This window comes from Mus caroli, chromosome 4 (assembly GCF_900094665.2).
Source record: "Mus caroli chromosome 4, CAROLI_EIJ_v1.1, whole genome shotgun sequence".
NCBI lineage: Eukaryota > Metazoa > Chordata > Mammalia > Rodentia > Muridae > Mus > Mus caroli.
In genome coordinates this window covers 50731936-50750079 of record NC_034573.1, presented here as the reverse complement: position 1 = coordinate 50750079, position 18144 = coordinate 50731936, and the positions used below count along the sequence as shown (strand labels likewise).

Sequence of the window (18144 nt, the reverse complement as noted above, 5' to 3'; positions counted from 1 at the left end):
GCCCCCCAAATGACTGTCCAGGGACACCATCTATCTACATGAGTCCCTTTGGGCCTGGATCCATTCTCCACGGCTCAGTACAGTCCTGTTCATAACTGGGCCCCATTTGCTGGCTAAATTCAACGGTGAAGATTACATGTCCATCCAGAAACCCCATTCACGTAAGATTGGGCGTGTCAACTCTTAAGATCACCTGTCGTTCAAGCTAATAGCATCATGCCAATCCAGCTGCACCAGATTAAAAGGCTGGACTTTAGTGTTTTGGCTCCGAGAACAAAACAGTAACAGGAGACCAGAAGGGTAAAAGTAATCTGAGGTCTACGGAGCACATCAAAGGAGGGAAAGCAAGGCAGACTAAAAGGACAGTCTCCTCTACTCATCAGTCACGCGCGTGCATGCGTGCGTGCGTGCGTGCGTGTGTGTGTGTGTGTGTGTGTGTGTGTGTGTGTGTCACAGACCATAAAACCTGACACCTAGCGAGGAGGTCAATGGGCTTCAGATCGTCCCCAGTGTCACCAGCTGGGAGCCCATTCCCAACTGTTTTCCATGAAACTGAGCTTAAGAACTAACAAAACCCAAACCAACTGTCAAGATTGAAGAAAAAAACTTCATGCAAAACATTGGCCACATTTGAACTTAATCACAACAGATTAGGTACAGACAAGACGAAATTAATTTTATTTTAGGGGGGAGTTTTCTTCATTTTGTTCGTTTTCTTTTTAATGATTTATTTTTGTTTATTCCCATTTGTATTTTACCTGCATATATGTCAGGGTAAGATTGTTGGATCCCCTGGAACTGGGGTTACAGTTATGAGCTGCCATTTGGGTGCTGGGAATTGAACCCAAGTCCTCTGGAAGAACAGCCAGTGCTTTTAAAAATGGTTAAGCCATCTCCAGCCCCTCTTTGTTTTTTTCTTGAGACATGGTTTCTTTATAGAGTCCTGGAATTTGCTATGTAGATCAAGCTTGCCTAGAACTCATGGGGACCTGCCTGCCTCTGCTTTCAATGCTAGGATTAAAGATGTAGGCCACCATACCTAGGCCTTTATGTATTTACTATCACAAACGTAACATCAAGACATTAATCAATTTAAAAAACCAAAAACTAAAATTTCGAAGGTGGGCATGGTGATGCATGACTTTAACCTCAGCACCCAGGAGGCAGAGACAGGCAGATCCCTGAGTTCAAGTTCAGCTTGGTCTACAGAAGGAGTTCCCAGGTAGCCAGAGCTACACAGAAATACCTGATAGGTTGGCTATCCGTTTGCCAGTGAAATGGGCCAATTCAAGCCAGATTAGAATATATTAAAGGCAGGTTTACTGGGAAAGTGCTCTGGGGGTGGTGGGGTAGGTGAGTTCATTGGCCCCAAGGACCTAGGGAAGTCATGGAGTGGGGGGAGGTTAGGGGAACAGAAAGACAGGAGTGTGTGCAGAAAAGGAGGAAGAGGGAGAGGCAGGGAGAGGAGGGATGGAGGGAGGGAAAGAAAGAAGGAGAGAGGAAGGGAGGAGGGAGAGAGGGAAGGAGGAAGAAAAAGAGGCAGACCAACATGCCTGGATTATGTAGGGAAGAGCCTCTGGGAGAAGGGCAGCCCAGCTGGTAGGTTGGAATGTTTAGAATTGGGGGCAGGGTATGTCAGGTAGGACTGGGGGATGCTGCTGGGAGAACCTGGACCCAGGTATGCTTTGGTATGTAAAATATGTACCTTAGTCCCTTGTCCAGGGGTCGGAAAGGGGAGTTAGAGGATAAATTTAAGAGAGAAAAACCAACTCAAACCTCCCAAACTTTATTATTATTGTTATATAGTCTTTGTTTTGGTTTTTTCACAGGGTTTCTCTGTGTAGCTCTGACTATTCTGGAACTTTATAGGTCAGGCTGACCTCAGACTCACAGAGACCCACCAGCCTCTGCCTCCCAAATGCTGAGATTAAAGGCATGGACCACAATGCCTGGCTTTAAAACTCTATTATCTGCATTCTTAGCAAGTGTGTCCGTGTCACCTTTCCACAGTCACTTGTTTTCAGCTTTTCCACTCATCGTTGTTTTCATGTTGCAGTACACTTTCATAATTTCATTTATTTATTGTGTGTATGTATGCGTGTGCACACATGTGAAACATCAGAAGACAACCTGCACAGTTCTCTTCCACTCTGACAGGTCTTGGGGATTGACTGAACTCAGGACAGAAAGCTTGGCTGCAAGTTTCCTTACCCACAAACCCAGTAGTAGGGACCCAGCAAGATTTCATTGTAATAACTATTTCAACCACTGTATCAGAACACAATCAGTCATTACTCTACCTTTGAACATCCACTTGTTTCCAGTTGGGCATGAATAAGAGTGAGTTCCAGGAGAAGCCAGGGGTACCCAGAGAAGCACTTGTCTCGAAAAGTGAACAAAAAAAAATTAATTCGTTAAAAAAATAACTTTTAGAGCTTTTCACTGAAGTTCTCAGCTATTTTCCAGCTCAAATCTGAGAACACTGCTTTAAGCAGTGATGAGCAGAGAAAAGGTAACAATGTATTCCGGCAGGCTTTATTTAAACTGGACAGTTCTAACAATTCCCAGGTCCCTCACCTTAGCAGTCCAAAAAGTGTTAAAGGATGATGGATGAATGATTGAGATAGGCACTTAAGAAATGAGTCTGGGGCAGGGCTTAGTTCACTGGAAGACATTCGTGCTTACTGTGTGCAAAACGCTGGATTCAAGCCTCATCAAGGGGAAAAAAATCATTTAAAGTGGACTAAATAAATTCCCGTTCTTTTTTTTTTTTTTTTTTTTTTCAATTCCCCACACTCCCCCGGATCCAAGCGTAGGCATTTGTATTATTTAGGGCACAGAGAGCGCAAGGCTTTGGTAGCAGATCACACAGCAGCTGGTAGAGGACACTGTGTGCAGTCAGCTGTCTCTGAATTTCAAGTCTTCCCACCATGCTTGGGGGAGGAGGGTGACCCAGTACTCCCTGCAGGGAAGTAGAAGACTGACGGCCAGGTGGGACTCAGTGGGCAGCCTCGCCAATCCCTCTGGGGGTTCTTCCTTCCGGACGCTGGGCTCCCATGGCTCCGAGCATGCCCAGTGCTCTCCCCGCCAGTCTGAAAAGTGCTGCCCTGGCGCCCGAGCTCCAGGTTTTGCGTGCGATCCTAGGCGGGGCCAGGACAGTGCAACCCCTAGGACTCCAGGCTCTGTAGGAATTCCCCGGACGCGAGGTTCTGGCGGCGCCCGCAGCGGTGCACTACCTTGGGACGGAGACCAGGATCTAAGCCAGGAAGTCAGGCACTGCTGAGGGTCTCATGGTGACATAGGAACAAAAGGTTCTCCGGACATCTAGCACCCAGGTCCGACCATAGAATCCTAACCATCCCTCCATCCTTTTGTTATCATATTCATTCAACAAAACGTTTTTAGTTCTTACTGGAAGCCGAGCGTCGTTTAGAGGCTGGGTCTCTTGAGAGGCGGAGCTACCGAGCTGACACAGAGGGGAGGTACTCCTTAAGGGGAAATCTAAGTCGCGAGAGACAAGCGGCAACCGACTCCAGCTGCCCCTCCGCTCGCCTTTCCGTTTTACGGTCACAAAGCTTGCGCTCGTTTTGGTTTGGTTTGGTCTGGTTTTTTTTTTTTGCACTGCCTTTTTCGTCCCAAGAAAGCTTCCTCGTTTAGCTGCGTGACTGAATGGTATTTGTCACCTGATCTGGTTGTTCCACCAGCTCTCACCGGGCCACCCCCTATCTTTCTTGCCTGGCTCCTTTCCCCTGTTCTTAAGAATTTATCACCTAATACACTGCGTTGTTTACGGACCTGTTGTTTGTTGCGAGAAACTCCCTTCCAAACTCCCAACAAGGGACAGAGGTTTTGTCTATATATTAAGTGTGAAGAACGTAAGTAACTGTTGAATGGATAAGTGATACTTGCTTGGAGTGCGATAATGGACTTGGAGAGGGAGCAAGAGGTCAGGGCTAATTTAGAAAGGTAGCCAGAAAGGTCTCTCCTACGAGAGGCACCTGAATGGTGAGAGGGCTCGAAACACCAGCAAAGCAGGGCAAAAGACGTCCTACCCCGAGGGAAAGGCAGTGTAAAGGTCTCCAGGCGGGTCAAGTTCAGAGGGTATGATGGGGAGGAAGGTGCAGTCGGAGCGCAGGAAGGCAGGTGTGGGAGGAGGCGGAAGAGGCCGGCTGGAACGCCCGCCACTAGGGGCCCTACAGGCTTTGGGAAGGGCTAACCTGCCTGGTGTCCTAGGACCAGCAAAGGAGCCCTGCGACCCCCAACTCAGCCACGGAGCCGCTGGAGTCAGCGCGACCCCCAACTCAGCCACGAAGCCACCGTGCAAGGCTCGCTGTCATTTCAGATTCGTTGAGCGCCAAGCCCTTGCCATTCCTAGGCATGCAATCCGGGAAAGCCAGGCACACAGTAGGTGTTCAATAAATGCTAAAGGCACGAATGGCTGCGTGCGTGAGCCAGGGGACCTGGAGGTCTGCGGGAGTTTGGCAGATGGTCCGCGGAGGCCAGTGGCAGCGTCCCACGGGTTTGCCCCGGGCCCGCCCCTGTCCCGGGTCACCCGCCCCGCGCGCGGGCCCGTCGCGGCTACAGCCCGGCCGGCGGGAGCCGCCCGCGGGCTGCACTGGGCATGCTCAGACGGCGGCCAGGTCGCGGCGCGAGCGAGCTTCAGTGCCGCCCGCCCGCGCGACCTACCTGGGCGCCCCGCGCCCCCGGATGCTGCAGGTATGGGAGACTGGGTCCTCTGCGGGGAGGGTCGGAGCGCGGGCTGCTGCGATCGCGGACACGCGGGGCTTACCCAACCCCCACCCGGTCCGGGGTTCGGCGGACACGCGGGAGGACTAGCGGGAGAGCTGGTAGCCCCAGGTCTCCGCGCCACGTCGGGCATCCGGGGGGCGCAGGCCCAGATCACCTGGCGGGGCTGGGGCGGGGCGCGGGCGTGGGCGGCAAAAGGCTGGGCGTTCTGGACGCAGCGGCGCGGGCGTGGGCGTGCGCTCCAGTCTGGCCGAGCCCTGGGCTTGGCGCCGAGGTATCCGCAGCCCGGCAGAGGGGGCGCACCGCTGCGGGGATCTAGCTCTCCGCGGTCCCCGAAGCTCAGCCACCCGGGGCGAATTCCCCTTCAGATTGCAAAGATGGCATTTCCTGGGCCTGGCACGAACTCCAGTGCCAAACCAATCCGCCCCGTTCCGCGGGCGACCGGGGTGGCGTTTCTGTTAACTTGCGGTGACACTGCTGCGTTGTGCAGGGAGAGAGCGCGCCCGGAAACCCCCGCCCCCGGTTGCTGCCTCCTAAACTTATTACGAACTTGAGGGTTGCCTTTAAAAAATTCATGAGAAGTTAAGATAACTTGACACCTGGGTGTTCCGTGAAGGTACAGGGAACTTGTGGTTGGGAAACGCGAGACCTAGGTTCAAGTTGGGCTCTTCCCCTTGGCCAGCTGGTGACCTTGGACGAGTCGTTTAACCTCTCTGATCCTCCATTTCCTCCACTGCACGCAGGCAGCAATAATGCCCACCTCGCCTGGTTGGTGGTGGATTAAGTAGGATAAATGGTGTGGAGGTGTTTGGCTCCGTGCCCGGCATAAAGCAAGCGAGCAGTTGGCGTGATGTGATTTTAATTCAGTTAGAGACCCTCATGGCTCCCATTTTGTCAGGAAGGTAGAATTAGGCAGTCATTTTCTGGGTCTGTGTTTGTGCCCAGGAGAACGTCTGCTGAGGCTTTGAAAAAAGGAACTCCACAGAGCGGTGGTGAGCTGAGAGCCTCTTGTTTAATGGCAGTCTCTGTGAGTTCTGAAACTCCAGAAGTTGACACTCGGGCCTCACAGAGAGAACTATTTTTGCAAGATGATCCATCTTGCAAATGTCGAAGCGGATGAATTGGAAATTCTGGTTGGGAAAATGATGCATATTCTGCAAAGCACTCATGCTTAACCTTCTGTTTTTGGACTGGGGTCTGTTAGCTTCTCACAGCGGGTTTGATCGTTCTTTGTGGTGGGTGCTCCTTGTGAGTCACAGAGTGCCCAAACGCCTCTGCTCAGTAGATTCCAGTAGCAGCCTGCTTCCGACTGTGACTACCAGGAATGCCTCTATATAGTGTCTGGATTGAAGTGCCCCACCTCCCCCACCCCACCCCAGTCGTCCCTCTTTCCCCTTTTAGTAGAATTAACTGAGTGAGATAACCTCCGCTTTCTGTGTAACCTAGGCTAAATGAGGATTTCATCTGGAATTTTGTTTTCTTTTTTCAATGATAATATCGAACCTTTGCAGTCACCTTGCAGAGCTGTGCTGGGTAGGTGGACTCTCTCATTTCAGTTTTACAGGTCTCCCTCTGAGACTGGTGTCACGATTCCCATTTTATAGAGGAAGACACTGAGGCTCTGAGCAGGCAACTGTACCGTCCTGGGTATGACTGGGATGGAGGAGTCCATGCTTCTGGTTCTGGGGGCAGAGCTTTTCCTTCTGGATAAGACCGCCATGTGTGTCTTACACAGATGCCTTCCCGATGATTAAATCAAGATCTAGAGTGTATTGGAAGACGGAAGCCTTCCTGAGATTGACTAGTTGAAAATTAACAATGGTAAGCTATTTTCTGACTGAGAGTAGGCCATTCTAGTTAAATATTCTAGTATATGAGCGCTCCCATAAATCCCAGCACACAGTTAATGGAATACCAGTCTGCCGAGAATTAGACTAGAATAAAACATGCCTATTACTCTATATTGATCTGTGTGGTCCCTGGTGGTTTGTCTCATCCACAGACTAGTGTATGCAAATTAGACCTGAGTGGCAGACGGGAGGTTACTGAGGACATTTAGAAGAGCTGAGGCATGTCTGTTAGCAGATGTTTCTGTTTGCAGATGCAGGGCTGTGGGTAGGCAAACATGGTGAATAAGCCAAGGGACACCCCCCCACCCCCCCAACCTGGAATCCAGGGTATCTTCCATCCAGCTCAGGTCAGATCTGTAATGGGCCTTAGTGTGACTCTGGTCTCCCAGCTAACCAAGATCTCAGCTTGAAGCCCTCATTTTACCTGATCTCATAGCAAAGGTGTGGTAGCTTTTAATATGTTTGTTGAGGTCTCGAGCAAGACAAGGTCAGAGACAGATCTTATCCCAGAAAGAAATCGAGGTTGTAGGTTGGCCGTTGGTCTCAGTCTTGGGATGGTAATTGCTCTCAGTTTTTGTTGGCTGTGACCTGGAAGTTTAATTACAGTGTTGTGCCCTCCCCTCCAACACACACCACACATATGTGAGCTGGCAAAGGCAGTGAGAACAGAAGTAAGAGGACTCATTGTGGCCGTCTAAGCTACATACAGGTAGGTCTGTGGGTGCAAGAGGCACTGTTGTCTAAGATGGGTCTAACTTGCTGGAGGAGCCCAAAGACGTGGCATACACTCTTCCCTTTCAGTTCCCAGGGACTGGCATGTTGGGAAGGGATCGGTGATTTGTGGTCCCCCCTCTCGACCATAATTACAGGGCTCACCCTCCTACATCAGTCAATTCCTGGAAAGCAAAGCCTGCCCCCTTTTCTCTCCTCAGGCTCTGCCAGGGCTGGAGTGCTGGTGGTACCCTAGCCTGGCTCAGCTAGTGGGTGTGTGGGCCAATCCTCTGGGACCTTTCCCTCATTTTGCAGATGAGAGAGGACTGGGTCATGTCCACATCGCTTTTGTCCGGGCCCAGTGACCTCAGGCTCTGATCTCACAGAGGTCTCCTAACTTTTTGGCAGAGGAGACTCCATGAATCTCTTTGTAGTTCCCCCACCCCCCACCCCCCACCCCCCAGCTGAAATCCAGAAGCCTCACATTTATTTCTAGAGTTTCTGCACCTGAAACCACCTCTACCTCCAAGTTACCTGGCTATCCCAAGGCCCTCCTAAGTGCAGATCCAATAGCAAATGCAGGTTTTTCTGTGAAGTCTCTAATATGTGTCGGGCCTAGAGACTAGAAGATGCTGCAGAGCTAGAAGATGAGCTGGGCTGTGAACGAGTGCACAGTGGGGCTGGGAAGACCATGTGCACATTCGTATGTGCATCTATCCATCCACCCATCTATCTCTCCTGAGTGATGTGAAGGAGGATCAAGTTGGATGCAAGTGATGACAGCTATAGTGTGTTTCTTTTCTCATTGCTGTGACCAAATACCTGACAGACAGCTTAAGGAGGGCGGGTTTATTTTGGCTCCCATGGTAGAGTTTACTGTGACAGGAAAGTCTTCGCTGCAAGGGCTTCAGTTATTTGGTCAGGTTGGATACACAGTCAGGAAGCAGGGAGAGGCGACTGCTTACTTTCTCCCTTTTATGTAGTCTGGGGCCCGGGATCAGGGGATGGTACCACTCACATTGTAAATGGTCTTCCCACCTTAATTTAACCTATCTAGAAAATGCCTGGTGGTCAGGCTTGCCTCCTGTGTGATTCTAGGTACTGTCAGGTTGAAGGTCCTTATTAAGCAGCAAGGATGGCTGTCAGGAAACACACAGGGAAGGGTACGGCTTAGCACTTGCATTATGCCTCCAAGGTGGTTGGCATCCAGAGTAATGGGGGTTACTCTCTAGTTGCATTAGGCCTGGGCAGCTACCAAATGGAAGATCACAGGAAAACCTGGTGGCTTTTTCTCCCTGGTGCTGTGGGGCTCAGCTGACAACATTTTTCCTGAAATAAGGCTGGGCCCTGTCCGTCCGTCTGGTGAAAACGAAGGTTGGCAGGCGCTCTCTTTAAGAGGAAGCCCGGAAGGTGTTTGGGTAACGAGAGAGTGGAGTTTCTGAGGCAGTTCGATGGTTTATGTGCAAAGTTAGAATACAGGCAGGCTGTGGAACTGGGATAGTTCTGGAAACCGCAAGCCCCTGATAAACTGTCAGTTTGCACATGCTTGAACAAACATGACTGCAGCCATGGACTTTCAGTGCTGAGTCTCTGGTACGGCGCCCCTCTCTGACTCTAAGGTGTAGCAACTCCTCGAACCGAGTCCATTTCACAGACGCATTGAACAAACAAGGCTGAGAGATGGGAGTGACTTCCCAAAAGGCCCTGCAGCGTGCTGAGGACTGGAACCTGCATCTGTCCCTAAACTGATTCTTTGCCTGTAAAGTGAAGACTATCATAGAACTTATGTCCCTTAAACAGGCTTTCTTAAGGGAGCTAATGATCTGGGACATGAAAGTCCCCCTCCCTTGGGTATGGGAGTCCCGGAGTCACTGCCGAGTAGCTTCCCCGTGGAGGGAGGCCTTCTCCCAAGTGAAGGCTGTGAGTGCTCTTCCTCTGGACTGAAGAAAAGCAGGATTCAGGCTGGAGGGCCTTGCTGGCTGGGTGTTGTGTTTATGAGTGGAGACAGGCGTGGGTGTGGGGTGGAGTCCTGGCCTCTGTACCCACCTCCCTTGGATGAGTCAGCTTTGAGGGCAGGGCCTGAGAGGCAACAGCTCCCTGGCAGCCGGCCCTGCCCACTCGGCACATGGTTTGACCCCTTCAGACCCACCACATCCCCTCCCTGCCTCTGGTTGGCAAATGCACACATGTGGTTTGTAGATCATTATGGTGTCAGGGGGCAGGAGAAACACACAGATGGTGCTTCTCCAAGAGGCAGCTGTCACCACCACCACCACCACAGTGGCCTCCACATGTCCTGTCACCCATCCAGTCTATCGCTTCTTGGGTAAGGACTGATCCAAGCTCAGCTCTTCCCTTGGCCCTGATCCACCTACTCTGGCCCTGAGCTTCCAGCCCTGCCTCATAGTCCTGCAGCCTGGGGCTGACTGGGTTTGCAAATGGCTTCCTTCCACCCAGGTCAGCTCAGTGTGGCTTGGAATGTTCAGGCTATCACAACCTTGCCTTGGTAGCCCTGTTCACAGTGGCAACTTTATGGTTATTAGCCTTGGTTTGTATTAGTACCTGTCTCCGTGTCTGCCCTGGGAGCCCTGCTACAAAGACAGAGTAGATCTCAGCCCCTCTTCTTGCCATCCTTCCCTCCCGCCCTTTCTTTAAGCTTTGTTTTTAACTTTCTTCTGACCTAGTCAGACCTAAAGAAAAGTTTCGAGGGGGCTGGTGAGATGGCTCAGTGGGTAAGAGCACCCGACTGCTCTTCCGAAGGTCCAGAGTTCAACTCCCAGCAACCACATGGTGGCTCACAACCATCCGAAACGAGATCTGGCGCCTGGACTGTCTGAAGACAGCTACAGTGTACTTACATATAATAAATAAATAAATCTTTAAAAAAAAAAAAGAAAAGAAAAGTTTCGAGAACACCACGAGGAACATCCCCAGCCCTCGGGGCCATTTTATCCTATTTATCATAACCCAGTGCATAGTGTTTTTCCTCGGACCATCTGAGGATCATTGGTGGGCTCTTCCCCCTGATACTTGCTGAAAGCAGTCACACCCTTGGACATCACTATAGTACACAATTTATTTTACTTTTTAGTTAGAGTGCCTAGACAATAGGTTTATAACCTCTCCGTACAGTTGCACCTTGTTCAAGTTGATTAACCCTCTTCCCCACCCCCACCCCCCTCTTCTGCTCTCCTGCTGCTGTCTTCCTTCTTCTGCTTTCATTGTTTCAGATGTGTGTGTGTGTGTGTGTGCTGGTTCATGTGTGTAGAGAAAGATTTTCATATGAGAAAAAAATAATTATCTTGTTCAAACACCACTTCTTTCATTCTGAGATAGGGTCTTACGGAGGTCAGCTAACCTCAGTCTTTATGTGCAGTTGAGGATTAACAGGTGTGAGCCACCACATTGGGTTTTTGTGCAGTTAGAACCCGGAGCTTTGTGCTTGCTAGAGAAGTATTCTGCCAAGGGAGCCTCGTCCCTATCCCTCTTCTCCACCCCTATAACTTTTAGATTCTTGAAATGAATAGTTACGGCACTATTGCCTAATCTGTACACCTTAGCTCATGCCACTTTTGTCCTTGGCGGACCCCAAAAACATCTCTGCTTGAGTGTGGTGGGCTCCAGTTTTTATGTCTCTGTTAGAATGCTCTAAAACAGAACAGCTCTCCAGCTTGCCTGTGACCTTGGCTTTTTTTTTTTTTTTTTTGCTCTACACGGGTTGGTCATTTTGTCACAGGTCCTTCCACTTAGGCCTTTCTCGTTGTATGCCTAGAGCCAGGCACAGCCTGGACAGTCTATGGTGCTCGGTAAATACGCGGTGAGTGAGCGGAGTTATGCAGTGGTGGAAAGCGAAGCAAGTTTCCTGGCTTTCTGTATCCCCAGCCCCTGTCTTGCTGTGAGGGATGCTGGTGTTATTTGTTGCAATCTCTCTATAAATAGGTTTGAATTCTATTTTTAATCATAGCCTTACCCCTGAAAAGGGTGGGATGCCGAGCCGACTGTTGGCACAGATATACAAGGGACCTCAGTGCTGGGTTAATGGGTGTATTAGAAAGACCAGTGGAATACTTGGTGAGAGGAAGGACATTCTCTGTGCAGGTTCCCCTGCCCACAAATTGCCTCCTCCAAGTGCACCTTTGACTCAAGCATATCGTCAAAAACAAAAACAAAAAAACAAAACATTTTGAGAGTGAACGGGCATGATCTTAGTAAATGCATCTGATTGGCCGACCTTCCCTGGAGCTACTCTAGGTATGTAAGTATATGTGTTCATTTTACCCAAGTAAGACTTTGGGGTTGAGATCAGACCAGCCTAGCAAACCTCCTGGCACTAGAAATCCTCCATCTGGGTAAAGACAAACCCCATTGATGCCCTTGGCATAGCCCAGGGGCCCTATGTGTTCCCTGCCATGGTCCTACCCCTCTGTGCCTCTGTCCTACCCGCTCAGACGGTTCCTGTCATGCATGGCCTCTTTAAAGCCCTTACCCTACTTTGCTCTAACTTCACTGCAGGCTCAGGTTAGATGGAGGAGCAGGGCAGGTTTATGATAGAAGGCCTCAGGGAGAATCGTGCCAAGCCAAGCCTGCTGTCCCCTGATGCCTACTCCAAGGGAACTCCCCAGGGATTCAGAGGGCAGATGTAGATTCAGAGGACCTGGTAGAGTAAGAGACCACGGTCTTCCTAGATCAGACCCCCCAACCACTCCCAGTTCAGGTCTGTAATCAGACCCATTGGCAGAGGCATGCAGGCAGGTGGCATTGGGAACCTTGTCACAAGGGACTGGGTATTTGATGCTCAGTAGGTACAGACAGGCTTGGATGCAGAGAAACCAGGCAGGAAGCCATCCTGGAAAGATCCTAGTGACAATGTCACTCCAGGCCACTCATCAGGAAGCCTAGATTCCTGGGGGGTCAAGTGTGCACTGGGTTGGGGCAGGTCCCTGTATACATGTGGTGGGGCCCCTTGCTCCCTCCCCCCCCCCGGAAACATCAACCGGAATTCCCGGGCTCCAGAGAACTGTAGGATGGGAATGTGAAGTTAAGCAGCTGTTTTCTGGGAAGCTGGCCAGGTGGGCTTCAGAACATCATCCAGGGAAGCACAGATTTGTGACCGTTTGAGGTGCCTTCCTACATTGCCTGGCTGCCCTGGAACTCACAAGCTGCCCTTACAGCAGTCTAGCCTTCCTAGCTCGGATTAAAAGTATATGCCAGCAGGCCCTGCTCAGTGGGGTGGTTTTACAGACGGGCACCTACCTGTTAGAGAACCAGATGATGCAGTGTCCCAGTTCTCAGAACACAGGGCACTAGATTGCTGAGTGTCACCAAGGCTTTCTAGGTTACTGTTAGATTTTGCTGTTTAAGAACAAACTTTCTGGGCTGGTGAGATGGCTCAGCAGTTAAGAGCACCGACCGTTCTTCCAAAGGTCCTGAGTTCAAATCCCAGCAACCACATGGTGGCTCACAACCATCCATAACAAAATCTGATGCTCTCTTCTGGAGTGTCTGAAGACAGCTATAGTGTACTTACATATAATAAGTAAGTAAGTAAATAAATAAATATTTTTTTAAAATCCCAACAACAAACTTTCTGCCAGGCAGTGGTGGCACAGGCCTTTAAACCCAGAACTTGGAGGCAGAGGCAGATGGATCTCTGTAAGTTCGAGTCTAGCCTGGTCTACAGAGTGAGTTCTTGGGCAGCCAGGGCCACCCTGTCAAAAACAAAAAACCAAAACAAACAAATAGACAAAAAACACTTCCCAGCCAAGCCTGGTGTCACAGGTACATAATCCCAGCTATTCTTGAGGCTGTGGCAGGAGATCATAAATTCAAGTCCTGCCCGGGCCACAGAGCAACTTAGAGGTTAGCCTGGGAAAGTTGCTGAGGCCTTGTCTCAAAAGGAAAGAGCCCTGGGTCTGTGGCTCAGTGGCAGAATGTGGATCACTTGCAAGGCTGTGGGTTCAAAGCTTGAATACTACAGAAATGTCAACCAACACAAGACTTCTAAAACAAACAAAGAAGCTTAGAGAGGCAAAAGCATTTTGCTTTGAGTCTCCTTTTTATAGGACAAAATGTCACAGTGTCAAAACTTCAGGGACCTCAAAGCAACCTTCATCCACTCCCCTTTCATTAGATGGAAGTCCTAACAAGGCACTGGGGCACAGGGCAACAGCTGGAACTTGCATCTCAGGGGCATGCCCAGCCCCCAGGTCTTGGGTGTACTTTTTTTTCCTTATTATTTGATATTTTCTTCATTTACATTTCAAATGCTATCCCCAAAGCCCCCTATACCCCCCGGGGGTGTACTTTTTAGGTCCACTCCGACTGAGTTTGTCAGACTGGCTGTATATTTTTATTATTTGTTAATACCCTTTGGCATTTCTCTTACTACACAAATAAGTATATTGTCTTTAGAGTAGTTTTCCTATTCTTTTATACAGAAGGGATTATTATTCCCCCCATATATATATATATGTTTATATATATATATTTATATGTTTATATATATATATATATATATATATATATATATATTTAGTTTTTCGAGACAGGGTTTCTCGGTATAGCCCTGGCTGTCCTGGAACTCACTTTGTAGACCAGGCTGGCCTCGAACTCAGAAATCCGCCTGCCTCTGCCTCCCGAGTGCTGGGATTAAAGGCGTGTGACACCACGCCCAACTTCATATATATTTTTAAAGGCCATACAAACGTTCCTTAGTCCGTGGTTGTGTTTCTCAAATTCAGAACATCAGAATCCCCTGCAGGACTTGATAAGACTCGGGCTGCCCGGCCACATTCTCTGAGCGCTGCTGGTCTGACTCAGACCCTTGGTGGGCCAGTGCGTTGTCATTCCGGCTGACTTTATGGAAGCCACTGATTTCAGAGACCCTCCCTTTGCAGACCTATGCTAGGGTAAGAGATAGTTGACGAGGACAGCTCAGTCTACTGACTCTCCCATGTGGTCCTTCCTTGCTCCGTTTGGGTCGCCCGTCAAGTCCTTTGCTCCGATTGGTTCGCACCCTAGCTTTGACCTCTGCGTTCATTCTGTCCCGGACTCTCTCCCTTCTCCAGGTCAGCCCTACCCCTTCTGTCTGTCACTCTGTCATGCCGGGAGGCATTTGAAGGCGCCACCTCAGCTTCCCTGCTTCTCTTCCGGCCCTTCACTCCTTACTTTCCTCCAGTCTGAGAAAAAGAATGTTTCTATGTGGCCTTAGGCCTTTTCTAACCAATCACCGCCTAAAGGAGGAGAGGCCCCACCCACTTCCTGCAAAGTCTTTGTCCAACTTCTCTCTACCACAGACGGCCCTGGAGGGGCAGTCAACAGAAACTTGGAAAGCGGTTTTCACTTCCCAGGACAGGTTTGCCATTTAATTCCAGTTCAGGTTTGTGATGTTTCTCGTTATGTTTGTCTTTCCTATAATGAGTGAAAGGTCTCAATAAGAATGGCCTTTGTGGGCTCATATACTTGAATGCCTGGTTCCCAGTCGGTAGACCTGTTTGGGAAGGATTAAGAAGTGTGCCCTTGTAGTAGAGGTGTGTCGCTGGGGCTGGCTTCCAGGCTCCAGAAAGACTCCTAAGATTTCCAGAGCTCTCTCTGCCTGGTGGTGGTGGATTAAGATGTGAGCTCTCTCTCAACTGTTAACTTCGTTCCTATATTAATAGATGTTAGCCCTCTGAATTTATAGCTAAATTGAATGGGTTTTGTTGTTTATTTTTTTATTATTATTTTATTTATTTATTTATTTTTTTGTTCTTTAAGACAGAATGTCTCTGTGTAGCCCTGGCTGTCCTGGAACTCACTCAGTAGACCAGGCTGGCTTTGAACTCAGAGATTCACCTGTCTCTGCCTCCCCAGTGCTGGGATCAAAGGTGTGCACCACCATCACCCACCCAGCCTTGAGTGCTTTCTTTCATAAGTGGCCCTGGTTGTATTTTATGGCGGCAGTAGAAGATGATGCCTGAAGATCGGCAGAGGATGCCTGTCTCTGCTTCCTGAGTGCTAGGGTTTCAAGTGGTCATTATACCTGCCAAGCTCTTTATGTGGGTTTAGGGACCCAAGCTCCAGTCCTCATATTTGTAAGTCAGACGCTGTAACCTCAGCCATTTCTTCAGCCCTTGCAAGCATCCTTAATCTTCATCTTTCCATCTTACATAAAGCTGATCTTAAACGGGCTGTGGTCAGGAAGGCAGGTTCCTTACCACGAGAGATACTAAGAGAAAAGTTTGAAAGACTTTATTTTCCTAGCCATAGGCCTCAGTCTATGGAAGGTGTGAAAGGCGCCCCTCTGGGTAGAAGCACCCGCTTCTTCAGTTTTGTCCTTGGGGCCCAGTGTGTGGGGAGAGGGGCTGCAGTGCAGCCAGCTTGGATGAGAGTGTATGCAGGAGGTCTGGAACAGGCAGAACTCTGCAGGCCCTGGGAGCTTGTAGGGGTGGGACCTAGGGCCAGAGCCACCCCTCGAAGAGGAAATTAGGCAGGCAGGTTGCAAAATGGAAGGAAGGTAGGAGGTGTCATGGGGGTGGGGGGGGAGGATTAAGGACTTAATCCTGGGGCACCGCAAAGCCTCAGGAGACTACATTTCTTTCAAAAGACCTCTCTGCTTTGTTTTCTTTAAGTTCATTGTAGCTTATAGAAAAATCGCACCACAGGTGTGGCTTTCAAAAACCTAATACATTGTTTTTCATTATTATAACATTTCTCTTCCTGTTTTGGCCTGTCTTTTTGAGACAGGGTCTCATGTAGCCCAGGATAAACCAAGATTCAGTTGTGTTGCTGAAGGTGACCTGGAAGCCCTGAACTTTGTGACCCTCTGTTTCCCAGATGCTTGGAGTACCATACCGGCATGTGCCGTGGCCATCTCGTAGCCACCTTCACGCCTGGTTTGTGCAGTGGCAACATTTTCATGGCTGTCTGGTGACTATCCTGTACCACACTTAAGTGGTCCCCAAAAGTTGGCAGTTGGACTTTTCATTTTTTATCTTTTTGGGTTTTGGGTTTTTTTTTTGTTTTTGTTTTTGTTTTTCGAGACAGGGTTTCTCTGTGTAGCCCTGGCTGTCCTGGAACTCATTCTGTAGACCAGGCTGGCCTCAAACTCAGAAATCCACCTGCCTCTGCTTCCCAAGTGCTGGGATTAAAGGCGTGTGCCACCACGCCCAGCCTTTTTTTTTTTTTTTTTAATTTTCAATGTGCTAGCAGCCACCAGGAGGAAGAACTTTGCAGCTACAACCTTTTTCCTGTGTCTGAATGTTTCCTGGTAGTAGCTCCCTGGGGACCATTGGCCATAACCACCTTCTGGCTCCACTGGAATGTGTTAAGGCTAACAGCCCTCTTCACAGTGTGAGCACAAGCCCCGTGTGGGTGAGACGGCCTCTTACTCATCCCCATGTGCGTCTCACAAGCATCTATTACGGGTAGAGATTCCATCTCCTGTGGCTAAGTCAGTTGCCACCCACACATTGAGCTTGACTGACAGATGTAGGAGTGTCGGATGACAGGTGATGTCCCTGCTCTCCTTGTCCTTGACATCACTCAAGGGTCCCAGACAGCCTGCGGGTCCAAAAGTAAGTGTGGGTGCCTCTGTGGCCACACCTGTACATAAGGGACTGTCTAGATCCACATGTACATGTGCTGTCTTTTATCCACTTACTCATATGCTAAGGAGAAAAGTAAAGTGACATTCTGGGCATAAGGAATGAGGCGAAAGGCCATATTAGTAAGGTAGGTAATATGTGAGTGGATACACGAGGGAAGGGAGAAAGCCAGATGAGTATCTACAGGATGTCACAGAAGAGGGGACAGCAGGTACGAACCCTGGAGGTAGAATAAGCCTGGCACAAGCTGGGGACAGTCAAGGGAGCTGTGGCTAACTAGGCAGGGTGAACATGGTGAAGGTGGACAGAAGTAGCCATAGCCATAGCATGCAAAGCCCTTGGATAGCTAAGGGAGATGAGGAAGCTGGGGTCCCCATCTCTGGCCCTTTGAAGCCAGTCAGAACAATGATATGGATCTTTCTTGCATATGTATGTCATGTCCGCGAACACCGGGAGCCAGACTACGCTTGCTCCTGGATAAGGCCTTGAGTGTTGAAGCCCAGGCTGTGGGAAGGTCCCATCTCAGTTCCTCATCCATGTGACAAGGACCCAAGACAGGAAGCTGGTAAGAATATGCTGAGCATCCCAGGGCTGGGACACTCCATCTTGTCATTCCTTAGGGATTTCGTGTCATTTTAGGGTAGCCTTTGGGTGTGTGTATACACAGTGGTTTGTTGACGCACATTTAGTCTTTACTCTGTTGAGTTGATAGATTTAATATCTGTCTGCTGCGGATGGTCCTATAGCAGTCGGGAGCTTAAGGTGGATGGTCCGGGTATGCGTGCCCTGAGATGGCTTTTCTGCTCACAGAGGCTTACCCACAGTGATTGGGTAATTATTGATTGGGGGGGCTGATCTTTTACAGGCCCGAGTGTTAACTCTGCTTCATACCCTAGCCAAAAAAATCAACTGGAAATATGTTGATGAGCTAAGTATAAAAGCTAAAGCCACAAAACCTCTTAGAGAAAGCCATAGGGATCAGTCTTCATTGCCTTGGATTTAGCAGTGGGTTCTTGGCTTTCGATGCCAAAAGCCTAAACCACAAAGGAAAAACAGAAGTACATTGAGTTCCATCGAGACGTGAATGTCAGTGCCTCCAAGCAAGCGATGGCGGTCTATAGAAAAGGAGAAAGAGTTTTAGAATCATAAGCTCATACGAATTTAATATTAGGAACTTGTTCTTAAAACCAGGGGCTAGTGCCGGGTGTGGTGGCGCACGCCTTTAATCCCAGCACTTGGGAGGCAGAGGCAGG

At 49.5% G+C, this 18144-nt stretch overlaps 1 protein-coding gene across 4 annotated transcripts in view; it reads left to right on the top strand.

Moving 5' to 3' along the window:
* The window catches only part of Ptpn3 (protein tyrosine phosphatase non-receptor type 3), a 126923-nt gene that overhangs the window by 14289 nt on the left and 94490 nt on the right, over positions 1-18144 (top strand). The window contains exon 1 of one of the 4 annotated variants that reach the window (XM_021159378.2): positions 3175-3335. The exons of 1 other annotated variant lie outside the window; for it this stretch is intronic. The gene's annotated coding sequence lies outside the window, so the exon portion shown is untranslated. Of the gene's footprint in view, positions 1-3174; positions 3336-4146; positions 4405-4611; positions 4717-18144 lie in introns of those variants that run through there. 2 more of the 4 variants (XM_021159375.2, XM_021159377.2) reach the window with 2 other exon arrangements.